Source organism: Nipponia nippon, unplaced genomic scaffold, assembly GCF_047370975.1.
Source record: "Nipponia nippon isolate SJK-2023a ecotype South Korea unplaced genomic scaffold, ASM4737097v1 scaffold_10, whole genome shotgun sequence".
NCBI lineage: Eukaryota > Metazoa > Chordata > Aves > Pelecaniformes > Threskiornithidae > Nipponia > Nipponia nippon.
Genome location: NW_028262291.1, coordinates 4215217 through 4232815, shown reverse-complemented (window position 1 = coordinate 4232815; position 17599 = coordinate 4215217). Strand labels below are relative to the sequence as shown.

The 17599-nt window shown below is 39.4% G+C and overlaps 1 long non-coding RNA gene across 2 annotated transcripts in view; it reads left to right on the top strand.

Moving 5' to 3' along the window:
* LOC148057039 (uncharacterized) overlaps positions 1–10759 on the top strand; it is a 42215-nt gene extending 31456 nt beyond the window's left edge. For both annotated transcript variants that reach the window (XR_015702052.1, XR_015702053.1), the window contains exon 3: positions 10254–10759. This is a non-coding gene — a long non-coding RNA (uncharacterized LOC148057039). The remainder of the gene's footprint in view (positions 1–10253) is intronic.
* Positions 10760–17599: the final 6840 nt, after the last annotated feature.

Genomic DNA, 17599 nt, shown 5'->3' with positions numbered 1-17599 from the left:
GGGGAGTGACTGACTGCGTAAAAAAGCGTAGTCTTACGGCTGCTCTTTTTCGTCCTAGAAACTGAGCAGCAGCAAACTCCAGACCCCTGGGTCCTTTTCTGTGCGCCTGACAATGCAGACTGAGATACCCACAATGAATGGTGTAACTTTCTGTGCTGTCTGTTTTGGAAGGATAATGTTATTTTTAAATGCCAGCCGTCCCTAGAAGAAGGCTATGCTTGCTGGTTTTACGTATACAGTTGTCTCGTGGCTTCCCAACAGCACAGATAAGACTGAAGAGTCGGCCGTGCCTCCCTTGTTGTTAGCAGGGGAAGGGGAAGAGGGACAGGGACCGATGCCGTCGGGATGAAGCAGCCTTCCACCGGCTGCTGCTGTCCCATACACACTCATCTCCCGCAGCAGTAACAGCCAGGTTGGCTTGCTGGGGCTGTGCTGTCCTAGAGACATGGCCATTTTGGTATTTCCTACCCTGTATTACATCTAATAATAGCAACAATAGTACCAGCAGTGTTAGTATTAATCCGTCCATAATAATAATGAGAACTAAATAATTGAAATAGTATCAATCCAGAAAACTGAGTACTTTTAATAAAATATTGTGCTGCTTTCTGTTAGTTGATAGAGTGTTTGAAATTTTCAAATATTTTGAGGCTTCTACTGGGTGTTTAAAGAAAATTAGTACTTGAGTAATAGGTTTTCTACTAGCTTTAGAATAATGAAGTTGCTACCTAGGCTGCCTTTCTCTTGACATGCAGCTGCCAATCTGTAAGTATTTATGAAGGTGCCTTTTGTGTGCCTGTTGTTACAACTTGATATGTGTGACATAAACTGGGGAAAACAAGGTTCTTACTGCAGGTGTCCATTTTGATAATGCAGACCAAATGACCAAATTTTTATAGAGAGCATAGAAACAAGCAAGTAGTTTTTATTCGTCTTTTTCCTTCTATCCTGACAGATACACAGCAGGTTAAACACAATGGCCATAAAGCATGTAGAACTTTAGCAATATGGATAATGGCAGTACAAATTATTGGAATAAATAAATTAAGGTCTTTGTCTTCATATAAGAATTAAAAGATATTTCTGAATTTATTGAACACGTTCTTTGCCTACAGCAAAGTTTGCTAAACTGTTGCCCAATTATCCTGGCAGATTTTTTCCTGTGTCCTGAACACACCTTCAAAATGCTGGTTCACTTCAGGTAGGGCATTCAACACTCAGCAAGTGAGAATGATTTTCAGATAGATCATTCAGCAGCCCTGGAGTGGAACAAGTGTTCGCTTAGGTCAGAGTCACGCTGATGATGCAGTGGTTTGTAGCCTACAGGACCTTATGGTAAATTCAGGTACTCTTTTTAAGATAATTCCCTGCATGGATATTTTTTTTTCCCCACCAATTGTTTGTTTCAATCACCCTTATGGTTAAAAGAGCTTAATATTTCTCTATTTCAGTTCAGAAATTAGCAGAAACATCTAGAAGTTTGGATGAGTGTGGTGGCTCTGAGTTTAAACATGAGCTTAACTTTAGGCATGGCACCAATCTCGATGACATCAGTAGGGTTACTCGTGTGTACTTAAGCAGGGCTCAGATGCTACAATGAGTCTGAACATTGGGCCTGAGATTTTACATATTAGAAAAGAAACAGAAATTTCCTGGCTGAGGTACTGCAAATTCAAGCTAAAATCATGTTCATTTTTAATAAACCATATAATTACAGGGTTTTAGTCCTTTATATATTTATTTTATTTTGCTGGCCATGTTTTACTGACACGAAGTCCGAGGCTGAATTCCTAAAGCAATAATATTCTGCTTCCATGGCCTGTTGCTGTTGATCAAGGCTCTGTTAGCTCTGGGTGTTTGGTGCTAGCAGTATGGCATCACCGGGGGTCTACAGTGGCTCCCCTGTGCTGGATCAATTCTCTCTCTTCCCCCCCCCCATTTTACAATGGGTGAGATGTGTTTTAATTTATTGTAGGAAACTCTTAAAGATGCAAGATCCTTTTTAGAGGCTTCTACAATAGCCGTGAAGCACTTATTTAATCCCATTGAATGGAGGCTAGATTTACTAGCTGGGCTAGACATGATTTTTGTTCAGGAGTCATCTCGGAGTACATCGAAGTTTAAAGATCTTTGCAGAAAACCCAAGGAGAAACAAAAGGAGTAAATTTTAAAAGGAACTTTGTCAAGGAGTTTTAGATGTTAAACAGATAGAAAAACCATGGTGGCTTGACTGAAACGAGTGTTGGGTTAGCAGAATCGTTACTGATCTGGTGAGACATGCTAATGAGGCACTTTAAATGCAAGTTTGATGGAAAAAGGGGCAATTTCATAGCAAAGTGCAGCAAGGTTACCGAATCAAAGAAGGTACACTTCAGTTCTGCAAAAGGGGACAATGCTCCATTGTCAGATCCTTTTTCTTTTGACTTTAAACATGTTTTAACTACACTATTTACAAAATTGTACAATGTGGCTCGCCCACTGATTGAGAATTTATGACCAGAAACAAACCTGTTAGGGGAAAAAAGAAAAACTGAGTGTGATCCATACTGTAGCTGCATGAAATAGTTTGAATGAACTTAACCTGAGCACGGTGGGGGGTGCACAATATGGTTTTCAAGCCCAGGGGCCTAGGATCTGAGTTTAAATAGAATTTCGTCTTTCAATAACAATTTAAAAAAAAGGGAGAGTGTTTGGAGACATCTGTGGCCTCTCAACGTGCGTTAATATAGATGTCTCCGTTTTGTCTTACAAAGCCTACTTCAGAATCGTGCCTTGTCAGCCCATCCAGCAGGCGAAATTCCTCAGATTGCATCATGCCTGAAATGCACAAACATCTTGTTTTAGTTTCAGTCATTACCAGCTCTTTTGGTAAAAATAAAGACTAACAACATCAGTACTTGCTCTTGCTGCCACGAAAAATCATCGCACAAATCTTTCACTTCCATGAAGGAGAATTCAGGCTCCTTTGTGAGATTTATCGAGCACCTTTTGGGCTTGATTACTACACAAACGCAATGAAATGGCCTAATTTTTGCCATGCTATTTGTTAAAAGAATGGACAAAATTCAGTTGCAGCGAAAAACAGACTTTTTCCTCATCTAGTTTAGTAGAATCGCACTGGATAAGTTATAGAACTTATTACTCTGTCTTGGCATAACAGAGCCCCAGCTATAACGGTTATAACAAATTTCAGTTATGGGCATTTTTAAAATTTTTTTCAAAACTGGAACCTGCCTGTGGCAATATATTTATTATTTCACATCTTGTGAAAAGTTACTCAGCTGGGTTCTGATTTTAACCTTCAACTTCCACGAGTTCCCACAGGTGCTCCTAGGCCAAGTCAGAAACCACAGAACCAGCATATAAAACAAAAACGTCACCAGAATCAAGAACCTTAACGGTTCATTTCTCAGATCTCCAAAGGGAATGTATATGAGGTTTCAAAAATTGCTTTAATTGTTCTCCACGTTTCTCTGTGTTTTATTGCTAAGCTTTTAGTTCATGTCTTGGTCTAAAAAAGACTATCCCAATATAAAGGTTCTCTTCATACATCTCAAAATGAAAAATACATGGTGTCTCACTGAGGAGTCTTATATTGCAAGGCCTTTCTGCAAGATTTTGAGAAAGCACCTACATTAAGTGGGAAAGTTTTATTTGCCAATTGCAATGAAAAACGTCCATAATAGAAGTTACTAGATTCAGTGTCAGCTGGCAAAGATCAACTGGAGATCTACAAACTTCTATGATGCTGCAAACTTGGCTCTTGTTTTGATCCTGCATAGAAAACTTGAGTTGGATTTTCACAGGGTGTTTATATTTAGGACTGGTTATTATGTATCCTTAACATGTATTTCAAGTGATTGCATCTTGACGTGTGTAGATTTGTTCGGTAAGAGTCTATCATTGCACAACTTTGTCCTGTTTGAATACATCGCAGGGTATGTATCATATATGACTAGAATGAAAATTTTCTGGTTTTATGTATGTACTTTTTCACTATGGAAAATGCAAAACTCTAGGTAATAGTAATAAAAATTGAAAACTAGGTGGCAGTAATACCCAGCCATACAGCCCTCCTGTGAGCAATGGTGGGATGACTCACAGTTTTCTTAGGAATTCTGAGGGTGCTGCAGTCCCGTACTGAATGGCTCAGCTATTAATGAACAGAAAAAGTACAGGACCAAGTGTTCATACGGGTTCATTCACTTAAAAACACAGAGTTAGTTACAGCTAATCCTCTTCTAAAAAGCAATAACAAGAAGAACTAAAGTGAATGTCATAGGAGAACTAATTAATGCAACTAAGCTTGTTTAAATATATATGTTAAAAGCAATTGCCTTCCTACTTGTGCTGAGTGACAGAAGAGGAGGAGCTGTGATTACTTCTGAAACCCTTGTTTCTTGCGGTTGTGGCCAGGAGCCAGCAAGCGTTCTGAAGTCCATAAGCAGATTGCTATTCACATCGATGGTTATATATAGTCTATGGGATGGGTATCCCGCTCATGCCAGAGTAAGCTAAAAGTAACATGACTAAAATCAGTGGCATTGCTCCGGAGCAGGACTGTTATTGGCTCTGATCTCAGGAGTTCATGATGAACATCCTCATTTATTTAGAGGCATGGGCTGAGGCTACAGTCCTAGAAGAATCAGACAGCTGTAAGATTTATTGGCTGACTTTATTGTTTAAATGCAATGTGCTCTCCTTAGAGTCATACAATTTAATTGCATGTGCAAAGAAGAATGCAATGTCCTTTTCTGGTTAGCTGAGCTGCTTGTGTGGCAGGATGGTACAGAAAGGTTTGGGGAGCCCTGCCTCTTGGATGTGGTTCTCTGTCTGACAGTACTGGAAATAAGGAGTATTTGCTTTATTCCCATAAATTGTTTGAAACTGGGTCACCTGAATATTCTCAGAACTGTCTGAGCTGCCACAAACTCATCTTACTTCAGCAGGTATCGCAGAGATTTGTTCTGTATTTGATTTGAATTTATGTAGCTCTGTCTATGACAAGGATCTTTGGATATCTGCTCCTTTTCTAACAAATAGTTCTGTATGTTGCACGATCTTGCTGTACAGTCCTAAACTCAGAATAAGTCAGTGGCATTCCTGCCTGTAATATAATTAAAATTGATGTGCCTTCCCCTTGTTCTTCAATGAGAAATATTAATTATAGCTGCTTCTGTGCCATTTTTGGGGTCTAACTAGGATATAACAATGTGCTCAGTGTCAGCACTTGCTTTTTTTTTTGGTGGGGGGGAGGATATTTGACAAGCCCATTTCTGTTATTACTTCTGCCCTTCTGAATCATGTGCAAGTAGAATATGATGAGGTCACAACTGTCAGTCATTGAAAAAAGGGTCTCTCTCACAAGTTATCCAGAGTAATTCATAAAATTCCTTTGCTCAGACCTAGCAATAATAGAAAGGCAATTCATCTTAGCTGAAGGATTGCGTGGTAGGTGGTGGGTACCAGTCACTGGTTGACTGGCTAACTAATAGATAAGTATTAACAGGGAAGTTTTTCCTTAAAACTGATAGTTCATTTTGCTTTCTAAACAACTCTTGTTTTCCAAAGCCTCCGTTTTCATTCTTTCTGACCCATTCTTTATTTGCATAATATTGAAGCCTATCAATCCAGTTTTTCTAGTGCTTTATGAAAAGTGTGATAAGATTACTGTATTTGTATAATTTTTTGCATATGTTCAGGTGTTCGTTATACTAGGGAAAAATTGCAAGTCTTTTGTACCTGAGCCAAACTGAGTCTAAATTTTGCCAAACTAGATCTCCCACAGGGATGGGAGGAGTTTTGACCAACTCCTAAGGCCATGGGGAATAAGATGTATTTTGGGGTACGTTACTAATTTTGGGGTCATGTAAATAAGCACAGCTGGGGCCCAGCATAAATTTCTGCCTGTCTGGAATATAGGCCCTCTTAAGTGATTATCCTCACTTTTATAGGTATGTAGGCAACTATATGCACCTCACCTCTGCAGCTGGAAGCTTGCTTTTAAGCACCAAAACCATACCCATGAATTTTTGTCTATATATATTTTATAGGCTTAGAGTGCTCTTGATGATAGACTATAGGCTTGTTCTCGCTCTCCTGGAGGCTTAGAGGAGAAACTTTTCCGTGACGCTGGTGGCACAGGGTCAAACCTAATGCATACACGTGTGGACTTTTGCCCCAGCGAGATTGCTGTCTTCTTTTGATGAACAGAGCTAAGGGCCCATTGGATATGTTCCAATGTTTTAAACTTGAAAAAAAAATATTTCTATAGAATTATATTGTCGAGAGTTCCTGTTGTTACAAGAATGCAATTTAAAACAAACAAACCGAGCTGTGATAGATATAGTTATCAGCAATACAGAAAAGATCTTAGCAATTACTTTTATAACATCAGAGATCTGCTGAGGGTAATTAACATGTATTGCCTTAAGATTGTAGCACACTTTACAATCACATCATAAATAGTAGGGTATCTGTGATCTCTTTCATGTCTGTGACTCTGCTTTTGCTTTTACTTAAGAGTGTTAACCAGATGACACTTCTGTCCCCTAATTTATTCTAACAGCCTCTCGAATGCCAAAGCTTGCGTTGATGGAAACCTTGTCTAAGGCAGGCAAAACCAAGCAAATATAATCTCTGGGTGAGTTTACTGGGTTGTGTTCTCTTCCACACTCCATGCAATTATACCTTGCAGACGTCAATGTTACATTTTCCTGCAGGGGGGGACTGCAGAATGTTGCATAACGAAAGGGAACCGAAGAGAATTCTTTATCCTTTCTGGGAAAGGCAGCAGTATCTTTCATATTTACAGGAAACTGAAAGTAAATCATTAACTTCGAAAACTTGGAAGTGAAAATACTATTTGGATCTATATATGCTGAGGGACAAGAATCAATATAAGCGTGTAGGAAGGAAGATATTTTTCTGTGCACTATTTTCCCAGTTACCCTGCATAAATTAGTAAAGAAAGGTGTCTCTGTTTCAGGTAGTTGTACATGGCTTTGAAGAAAATGACTATACTTGCCTTAAAATGCAACATATATCTTCGCTTTTTGAATCTTCTGATGAGTTCAGAAAAATAACTTACGTGTCTGGAAGTCAAAGACTATTTTGCCTTTTATCACAGCAGGATCATGACTGAACCCCAGCATTGCATTTCCATAGCAGTCACTCGTGCATTACTTCAAAAAGAGAAATGGAAGTTTTCCAGCAAAAGAAATATTTGTTTCTAAACTAGTCCTTTTTTTTTTTGGCTTTGGTTCTGTAAACACGTACGGCTGTTTTTCACGTGCACGCAAATCTTTAGGGTCCAGGACAATAGCCCTTAAAATCTTTTTCTCATGTGGTGTAACACTAAGGTAATAAACTGGTCAATACTGTGAATAGTATACACTGATTGCGATGAATGCCTTAAATATTCCAAGCAGGAAGGTGGCAATTCCTATTTCTATTTACAGAAACATTAATCTGAAAACTTCTAAAACCTTCTGCACGTGCAGAAAAATAAGCACATATTTACCACAGTAAACCTACATGTGGGTATGGTTTTAAGCAAGTAGCATTTGCAGGATCGGAAGCCTTAATCTAAACGTACACTAATTTTGCAGTTGTCTTTATGGGAGTTTTTAATCTACAAAACTTTTCTCTGAGCTGTTGTTCTAAAGCAGTGTAATATTGATAATGATGCACACGTATGCTTTTATACAATTGTCTTTCATCATAAATGATCCAAAAGCCTACCTTTACCTGAAACAGAAATTCAGTTCTTTCCTGGGACAGCCACCCCACGACACAAGAAGATGTCAGAAGATGTGGGGAACGCTGCTGAAGGCAGCATTGCAGAGCTATTTCCCAACAGAGAATCCGGCGGGGACCCTTAGGTTAACTTCCCCATCTCCCGTGCAAGCTCTGAAAGCAGCAGGTCCCAGTGATGGTGTGCGGACAGGACCCAGGATTGTTGTTCGGTCTGAAAGGGCCCCGGTCCTCCTAAGTCATAAAAGAGCAGCGGTAGTGAAGGCTGAACAGTCTGTGCTATACATTCTTTTTCTGTTCACTGAACAATTTCCGTCATCAACCTTTTTTCTTTTCGAAGTGCTAAACGGAGGTACGGCATTAATGCAGATCTGAAGTTATACAGATCCAAATAAACCCTGTGTAACTTATTTTCCACCTTGACTAGATTTATCTATACATGCTTAAAGTATCTTTATACCACTATAACTGTGGTATAAATACACCGTACTGAGATGCACTCTGTTATGCCTATCTCTTTAACTTTACTAGCATTCTTTTGTATATAAACACTACAATCTGATCCTGAAAACCTTTCTCACTCCGCCTGGAATCTGGATTTTCATGCTAGAGGATTGCCTTAAAAAAAAAACAACAAAGCAACAAACCTACAGATAACGCCAAGGAAGTCTTCCTTAGGCAATCCATGTAGGAAATGTCTTTTTTTTTGTCCTTTTTTTTTTTTTTTTTTTACATTCAGAATATGTATAGATTTTTTTTCTTACGCTTAGATAACGGAATTAACAGTCTCATTTATCTCGTATATGCCAGCTAAAAGGCTGACCCTTGCAAGAGGTTTAATGGATTCAAAAGGCTCTAAAGCACCTCTCATTAAGGTATTTCAATTAATATATCATATGTTTTATGAAGTTTTCTGATGGAAACATGTGGAAAATATATGAGATCTTTTCTGGTTTCTTGAATGGTGTGGACAGTAAAGTGTATTACAGCTTTATTCTGTATTTCCCAGTGAACTTGGTAACAGTTGTAACCTCTTCGTTTTGTCTATAGAAGAGCGTAGAGGGATCTGCCTTGCATTATTTTCGTTTTAAGCTACCGTAGTTACACAAATATCTGTTGAGTTCACTCATGTCAAATTTGTAATCTTGTATTGTACCTCTTATACTGGTCCTCTTATGATACCTGAATGCTGTCTCTGGGGACCGATCAGTGACTTGTGAGACTGTCTCCTGTACAGAGCAGGAACAGCATGGAGAACGGCAGCATAAACTTCATTGTTCAGCCTCACCAAAGTGCTTCAGTTCTAGTCTAGATTCATCACCCTTAAAAATAAGGGGGCATAACCTCACCTAGTTATTTGCAGCTGGCTCATGTAGGTCCCTGCACACCAACCTCCCACCAAATCCAGCAAGAGGACAGTTTGCCGTCTCTCTCAGGGCTGCGCCTGATGTAACAAGAACAAAACAAAAGTGACAATAGGTCATGATGGAAAAGGCAGTAGAAGAGTAAGGGGAAAACTGTGAGGAGTAAGGAAAGAAGCTGATTTTGCATATGTTTGCTCGCTTGTTTTTACCCTATGTTTTTACCCAAACCAAACTTAATTTAGCATTTTCAAATGTTTGTGTAGAGGTTTTTTCCTTCTCTGACCTGATCAGAGATGGCAAGTAACAATAATCTCGTCTGAAAACACAGCGGCCTGAAATTTCCATTTTGCTCTTTTTTTTCCCCCATGTTTGACAGTTTGGGTGCTGAAGCAAGCTGGTGAAGCATCTGCTTGCAGTCTGCTTTGCTGTTGTCCTGCACTTTACATCTAGCTTTCAAGGAAAATACAAGCTCTCGTTCTTCACTGATAGCGCTCTACGCCCACTTTAACGGCTCGCTTTGCATTTTCCTGATATACAACATATGCCTGTATATGAATCACTGGTCTTAGTTTTCACTGCTGTGTTGCCTTATTTCTAAGGCTATACAAAAGCTTTACAGATTATAATCAAGTATAACCCTGAGTGTCACTATGGCATGTGAGAAGCATTGGTCTAATTTTACAGAGGATGATCTCCTGGAGAAAGTTCTGGTAGAATTTGATCGGATTAGTAATTTTTTTTCAGGTTTCTTTAGAAAAAAGAAGGAAGATATTTCTAGTAAGATGTTCCAAAATTGGCTAACAAGACCCCCAACACAATAAAACGGAAAACATTCTTTGTTAGACTACAGATTGGCTTAATCCTTACTACAAGCTAATGCATTTTTGCTTTAAGGAAACAGTCACAGACAAAAAAATCTTTCTAAAACACAGAGTTGTTATGAGTAAGGACAGAATCAAAATCTCCCTTCTCTTCTCATTTCTTGTATCAGGAAGAAATTCCACTCTCCCCCGTAATCCAAACACATTCATATCACTGGTCCCAAGCACTCCTAGCATTTTGCTGCTGTATGTTTTATGTGGTGTGATATGGCTCATTGGAACCGATGCTGACTGTCGCTTACGTGTCAAACAGATCTACCTCTGTGAACATCTTTTTAGAAGTGGATGACTTTGGTAAAGGACTCTGCCTTTGGAATATGATGCCCTGCGTATGTGAGCGCGTTTGTCAGCGCTGCCTCTTCCACACCTGCAGCCACGCAGCCCTGGCCCTTCGTGTCAGAGAGCGCAGCCTCCACAGCACAACAAACTCCCTGTAGCTTTTATTTCTGGGTGCCCTTACTGCTGCGGGGCAGAGCAGGGGCCCGGAACGGCAGCTCTCCACCAGAGCTAACATGGAAGTGAGTGCCTCTCCTGCCCACGCATTTCCAACCACTGTTCCTACAGGTAGAAAGGCAGCCTGGATGGATTTACCTACACCTCATTGCCCCAGAGTGCGAGATGGGTGGGGGTGAAAGGAGCCGCTGAGCAAAGGTATGGCAAAGGCTGTTTTCTGCAGAGTGCTTCCCCTTTGCTGTCAGTTTTCAAATGGAAAATATTTCATGTGCCACCACGAAATAGAGATACTGCAGAGTTACAGAACATTGCTCCTGAAAGCTGTTGTGAAATAAATATATATATGAGGTTATAAAAATGGTTTTTGTATAAACTGCCCTCTTTTGGCAAACATTTCACTTCCTACAATTGTGTGCGCTTTTGTTTGAACTTATCAAATATGTGATTGTTCTCCTTCTCCTTCAGGGAGATAAGAAATCCACCCTCCGGATATGCAGAATGATGTTGTTGTAGTCACTCTTCAAAGGGAGATCCACAGTAAACAAATGTTTTTAGCCTGTTGCCTCTGCAGCTTCTTCTGGCGAGCTGCAGAACTCCCAGGAGAAGGCTGGGACTAAGAGGAGAAGAGAAATTTAGATGAGGTAGATAATTTTTCTTTCTTCAGTCCCAGGAAAGACCAAAATGTATACGCCTGTGTAAGCACACCTCAAAAATATTTTTACATAATTTTTTTTCTAAGCGGAAAGGGGTTTGCCTCAGAATAGGTTGACTCTCTGAAGTTTGCCAGCGTTGCTATAAACCAGCAAGACTGGGAAACAAAACTATGCCTTAAGGAAAAGCGCTTGGACCAGATAACGCTATAGAAGAGCAACAAGGTTTTGGTGCACCGGGTACCTAAGAATTTTATTGTTGCAGTTACACCTGCCGAAATCACGTCACAGCTATGCTGGCAAAACTTTTAAATGTGGACTACAACTTATAGCTGTCTTGTTTGTTTGTTTGTTTTCTGCAAAGATAAAATTCCTACAAGTGATCAGATCAGCCCTATGGAGCCAATCTCTCCAGCCCAGTTCAGTAGCGCCAGCTGCAAGGTTTCCCAGCCTGCCCGGTGTTTCCCCTTTGTTGTGAGGAGACTGTCCCTGAAGGACAGAGCTGACTCTCTCCACTCTTCCACCCTAGGCCTTCTGCATTGAAACTCCCAGCAAAGCCACAGAGTGTTAACGTAGGGGTGGTCGCTTCGTGGACACACAAGTGAAGCAGGGCAGGGCTAGGGCTGCTGCCTCACTCCGCTGAGGGTTTGAGTCCGCTGGAGGGCGGATGCGGAGTGTTTGTAAGCATAAGGTCAAACACGATGACTAGGCTCAGAAGGCGCCCATGCTCTCTCTCGTGAGCAATGGGGCAGATGCAAATTTTCACCCATCGTGGAGACGCTTGGCTCATTTCTGTGTTCTGCACGCAGCCAGATTTGTGTTGGTATGCGACAGATTTCTGCCCACAGCTGCTTATTACTCAAGGAATTGAAAGAGCACAGCCCAAAAGCCACGTGTGGTGCAAACCCTTGTCTGTTAACAATGCAGTCCCCCACCAGAGTAGATGGAAATCTGCTCTTTGATTTTGTGCCCACCACCTTAGATTCATATGAGCTGGAGAGATATCTCTTTAGGTCTTGTGAACTGTTAACAGAGTGAAATTTCAGGTTTATAAATGAGAGGTTTGACATGACTATGACATTGTCAGATAGTTTGAATTCCTACCCAAATCTGATCCAATCTGAATTCTGAACTGCTGAGATTTGCTGATCCCTAACATAAGCCTTAATTCATAAGACAGATCTTCAAGATCACAGTGAAGTCAGTGAAGTTAGGTGTTGCTTAGGTCACAGACAGTTAAAACCAGAAGGCAATTCAGATGTTACAGGACTTTCTGCATAACTACTATGGGAAGAAAGAATCATCATCTTTTCTCCTCCCTCCCCCCCCCCCCCCCTTTTTGAGCTCTTCCTGACAACAGTAGCTGAAAAAGGATTGTATAGTAAATCAGCGAGAGGTAAATATTTAGTGCTATTGTCAGCACTTAACAGGCTTCGATCTCAGAAAAGTGCTAGTCTAACTGTATTGCTATTCATGAAATGTATTATTCTGGATGTGCTTAATCCTAGCCTGCTTAAAGCCACCATTAGTTTAAATGTCTTCCTGAATTTAGGCCTCAGATTTTTGAGTAAGAGCCTTCTGTGCTGTCACGACGGCTTTACTGAGAAGATGAATTATGCAGTATTGTCTTTGAGAAAGACTTTGTTTCTTCCCTGTTTTGTGGTCTTCCTCCTGAGAAGTGTTAGGAACATTGAACTTATTTACATTTGAAATAAGATCTAACCTAGCAAAGTGTTTAAGCAAAACTACCCATATCCTTCCAGTTAAGCATATACATATATATTTTGCAGATTAATTATTTTGCACTTTATTATTTATGCTGTACTCTTGGTTACAAATCTTACCCATGACTGAAACCTATCGGCTACTATTAAAAGTCTCATATTCGGAGTGACTTTCATTGCCCCTGCACTCAGATCAAACAAACCCATTCAAAAATGTAAATCCAAGTTGATTTTTCTTGCTTTGAAAACAAAGGCTCAGTTGTCAGAATTGTCTATTATCTAAGCATTTTTGCAGAATGTACATGGATTCATGTCCCTCAGCATAGTGCATCCTTTGTTTGATTAGCTTTCAACGTTTTTGATGCAGGTGATTTTTTTCTTTTCTGTGCTAAGAAAGGTAGTTTCATTTTTCATCACTTCTTTTCCAAAGAATAAACTGTTTGTCTTTACAAAGTTTTCATTGAATGATAATCTGTAGCATATTAACTATTAATTCATTGGAAGGATACTTGGTGACTTCAATGGTGAAACACAAGCTTTGTTTCAGTGGAATCTGGATTTCCTCTCTTTACGTTGGTTCGGTTACCTAAAGATCAATGAGTAGGAATTTTGTAAACTTTCAAAATTAGATCACCATCTGAGCACCCTCACCAAATGCACTTTTAAAGTGTCTAGCCCATCCAAATCCTGCCCGAGTCAGTGGGAGACGTAGGGTCTCAGCAATTTAAAAAGCAGGCTATTGCTTTTTAAGTGCTTAAAGATGGATTAAGGAGGATAAATCTAAACACTGAGATTGCGAATGGTGGGTTTAATTCCTAGGAGCCAAACTTTAATTTCATTTTTCCTGATAAAATGAGGCTGTAGGAATTATGGCTGCTATTACGCCACAAGCATATGGATATTAGAATCTCTCTCTTCTATGAACACTGAAGTTTTGTAATGTTTGATAGCTTGCTGAAGATCTCCTGGACTCTAAAAGTCCATGAGAATTCCATTATTAACGTTTCTCTTTCCAATGGTACCTCTAAACACAGAATGCTTTCAAGTAGCTGCATTTTCCATTTGAGTCTACTTGCACAAAGGTACAAATGTCCATTCTCAAAGAAATTCCATTGCACATATATAACCTCAGCCATTGCATTTAAAATTTTCCTGAGGATCCCTTTGTTTTCTTGTTCTCACTTTCTTTAAATAGTTCATGTCCATTTTTGCAAAATCAGCTTGCATAGACATTTTGTTCAATATGATGGTCTTGTCTTCCTTATATTATAATTATCACACAAAGAAAACTGAGGAGACAATTTTCTTCATTATAGTAAGAAGATTTTTTCAAAGCTCGAATTTCACGTACCCTTTATGCTTGGGTTTGCAGTGTCTTGTTTGGCTGACTATTGGCTGATGCTGCAAGAAAAAAGCAGGAGCACAAGTTAGTACATTTAGCTACGATTCTGAATAAAATCTAAAGCATCTGGGAATCATTAGCTGGAGCGAAAATCAAATTGGCTGGTCATTCTTAAGAAACAAGCAGCAAAAAGAATACAAGTAAACTTTGCACAGTGACACAGGATCGGTTCCAGGAATCCAACACACAAATATTTATAACACTGTTTCACACTGATGCCCATATTCTTCAGCTGTTCTCTAAGCGGGAGACCTCTCAGGAGCAATCCATGCTCAAAGGAGTTTCTGGATGCTTCCACCCTTGTAAGAGTGGAGAGAGTTACAGGTGTATGTATTGTACAAAAGCACGGCCAGAAATAATTGCAGCTCAAAATCCATGATCTAGTTCCAGTACCAGGCTAGATCTGCTGTAGCCATATTACCACATGTATTGGTTACACGCCAAAATGTTCTGTGAATTCTACCACCTTCACAGCCGCTTGACTAAGTGGAAGTATTTATGTATACCTTTGAGAAATAGGGTTGAGCTTATATAAGGCTTAAGCAAGAGTTGCAATAGCAAGGATGGACAGCACATTGTTAAGGGCAGAAACCACAATCACCAGAAAGACTTTCTGTTTTATTTGCTGACCCAAACCACAGGAATTCTTTCATTACTTTCTTTCTATTCATGCAGGTACCATATCAGGATGGGTGGGCTGTCTCCAGCTAAGCAAATTAACCTGAGGAGAAACAAAACGAAACACAAGTTAACAGGTTTCTGATTTTTGCCTGTAAAAATGAGCTTCAGACTTGAGGTTGTGATCTATGTAAATTAAATGTAACCCCTCGGTATCAGAAGATAACTCCACTTGGGCCACTTAAGGACAAAAACAAGGATAAAAAACGTGCTAAGGGTCCATGCTGCAACACCAGATTAAGTTACCTATTGTGTGAGAAATAAATAAATAAAAATAATTTTACAAGCTTCTCTGTCCTCCATCTCTTACTTGAAATTAGAACAAAGATTCTAGTGCAATGATTTCTCTCTTTCCTTTCACAGTGCTAGCTTGGAGCTGCCTTTTGCCACTCAAGTTTATTGCTTTCTTGGACTTTAAATTGGTTTCTTCTGAGCAAACCAAAGATTGTACTGACCTAAATGTCACTTGAATTAATGTATTCTTGTTTCAGTCTTTATTTTTCTCTTGGAGCTGCTTCTAGCTTAAATTACCTTGTATTTCAGGGCTTGAAGACAAAGTCACAGTCATGCAAAGAATTAGAAGTACGGGACATTTCAAGTTTGCTTTCAGTATTTCAAGAGAAACAAGTTTGAACACCGTTATTCCTGAGCTTATTGAAGTAAAATAACTGGATCAGTACTGATAGCCATTATTATTACATAAAACCACTTGCTCAGTGATGTATTCTTCAGCGAAAGTGAGGGGGAGTGACTAGCCCAGCCATATAAAGAACAGCGTGTAAATCATAGCTGGAGATGGAGAACTCCTCATCCATGAGTAATTCGGCTGCCGATTTTCATCTTATTTTTCTGATGAACATTCCTTTCCCTCTGCAGAGACCACAGCTGTCCCAAGTCCAATTGTGCGGCCGCATAGCCTCCACACTTAATGCTTGGTCTGTCAGCTGCTCGTGAGTGATATATTGCAACGACTCTGCGTGCACTGTTGCCGGTTAGAATCATGGCTCTCCTGGCATGTTCTGGACTGTCAGTAGAAAAGCAAAATACTAGTGTCTAGTATCCAGAAATATTCTTCAGGGAGAATAAGCACCGTCATTAAAACTTACTTTCTATGAGAATAACCAAGCTATTACATTCTGCTGATTAGATGGTCATGGCAATTTTCCTGGAAAACAGAGGCTAGAGGCACCATTCTAGCATCAGCAGAGCTTTCCTAAAAGAAGCGGACTCTGATATTTTGTAGCCTTCTTTTAATCCTGGTAGTACTCTGTGTGCTCTCTGCTTTTTCAAAGTATGTTGTTACTTCTTGCCTTACTCTCGTAGAAGAGCAGCGTCAAAGTTTTCTGACATTATATGGAAATATTTGTCTGAGAAAAGGACAGCAGAAAGTAAGGCCAGGCTTCTCAAGAGCAGCCAACTTCATCAGACCACAAAAAAACTCTTTAAGTCTTGGGATTTTGCTAGTGGTGAATAAAGTCCTCTTCCACGATTTTCATCAGCAGAAGCAGCAAGGTGTGAACTCAGAAGGATGAAGCAAAAGGGGAAAAAAAAAGTCTATGGGGGGTTCTGTATTTCATTTCTGGATACTTTATATTTCACAGTTGCCAAATATAATGTGCAAAAGAGAAAATCAGCCCTACAACTCACATTTTAAATACAATTACCTGCCTTAAAAATAGCTTATATTAATATTCGGCATAAATCGATTATATAATGTCATGCTTCCTGATCATTAAACTTCCCAATAGCGATGTGTACAGCTTCAGAATGCAGAAAGGTACTATAATACTAAGGCAGGTACTGTTATTCCAAATTCTCTCGTAGCTTTTTCTTCTATTGTCCTTCCATAGACCAGACGTTCATCTATCATACAATCTTTCTGTGAAATAAATAGATAAAATGAATAGAAACAGCTAGGGAAGAAAAAGGGAGGCATATAAACCAGATAATAGCAGAAGCTTTTGCTTTTTTATGTTTATTTTCTGTTTATATTCAGTTTGTATTTGTCCACTTACTGTTTAGGCCTCTTTCTTGTCTCTTAGAAAGCAATTCGCTTTTTTTGCCTTGGTTTTCGGATTCTCCTTATGGAGACAGTTCCATGCGCTGGGTACTTTTTAAATTAATTAAGATGCCTGAATTCACTTTCTGCTCTCAACTTCTACCACTTAAAAATTACAAACTTTGCTGTTTCCTGTGTTTTCCTGAAGTAACAGCAGCTGAGACAAGGAATCCCTAACTCACCTCCACTTTGATTCATAACCTGTTCCCCCTGTGTGTCACTCTGTTCTTTCAGTAGAGTACAGACTCCAACAAATTGCTTAAAATCGTAACTTCTGAGTGGTTTTTCCTCTTAGAATATATCCTCTTTTTGTTAAGAGGCTTTTGACAGCTGCTAATAATTTCTTACAGACACTTTTAAAGGAGAACATTAAATGGAAAATTTAAAGTGAAGATGTGCCCACTTTTATCTTAATATTTTCCTTATAAGGTGCTCATAAAAATTAGGAAATTATTTGAAAAATTATCAAATAGCAAAAAGTGATTCAATCATTTGCATATGCCAATAGAAAATTATTTGCATAAGCTGATTTGAATAGAAAATGCTGTAATGCTGATAATTCTGGATACATTAGGAGAATTGGCTAGATCTGCGCTCGTTTTAAATTTGGTATGTGCCTCAGATTAGAGTCAG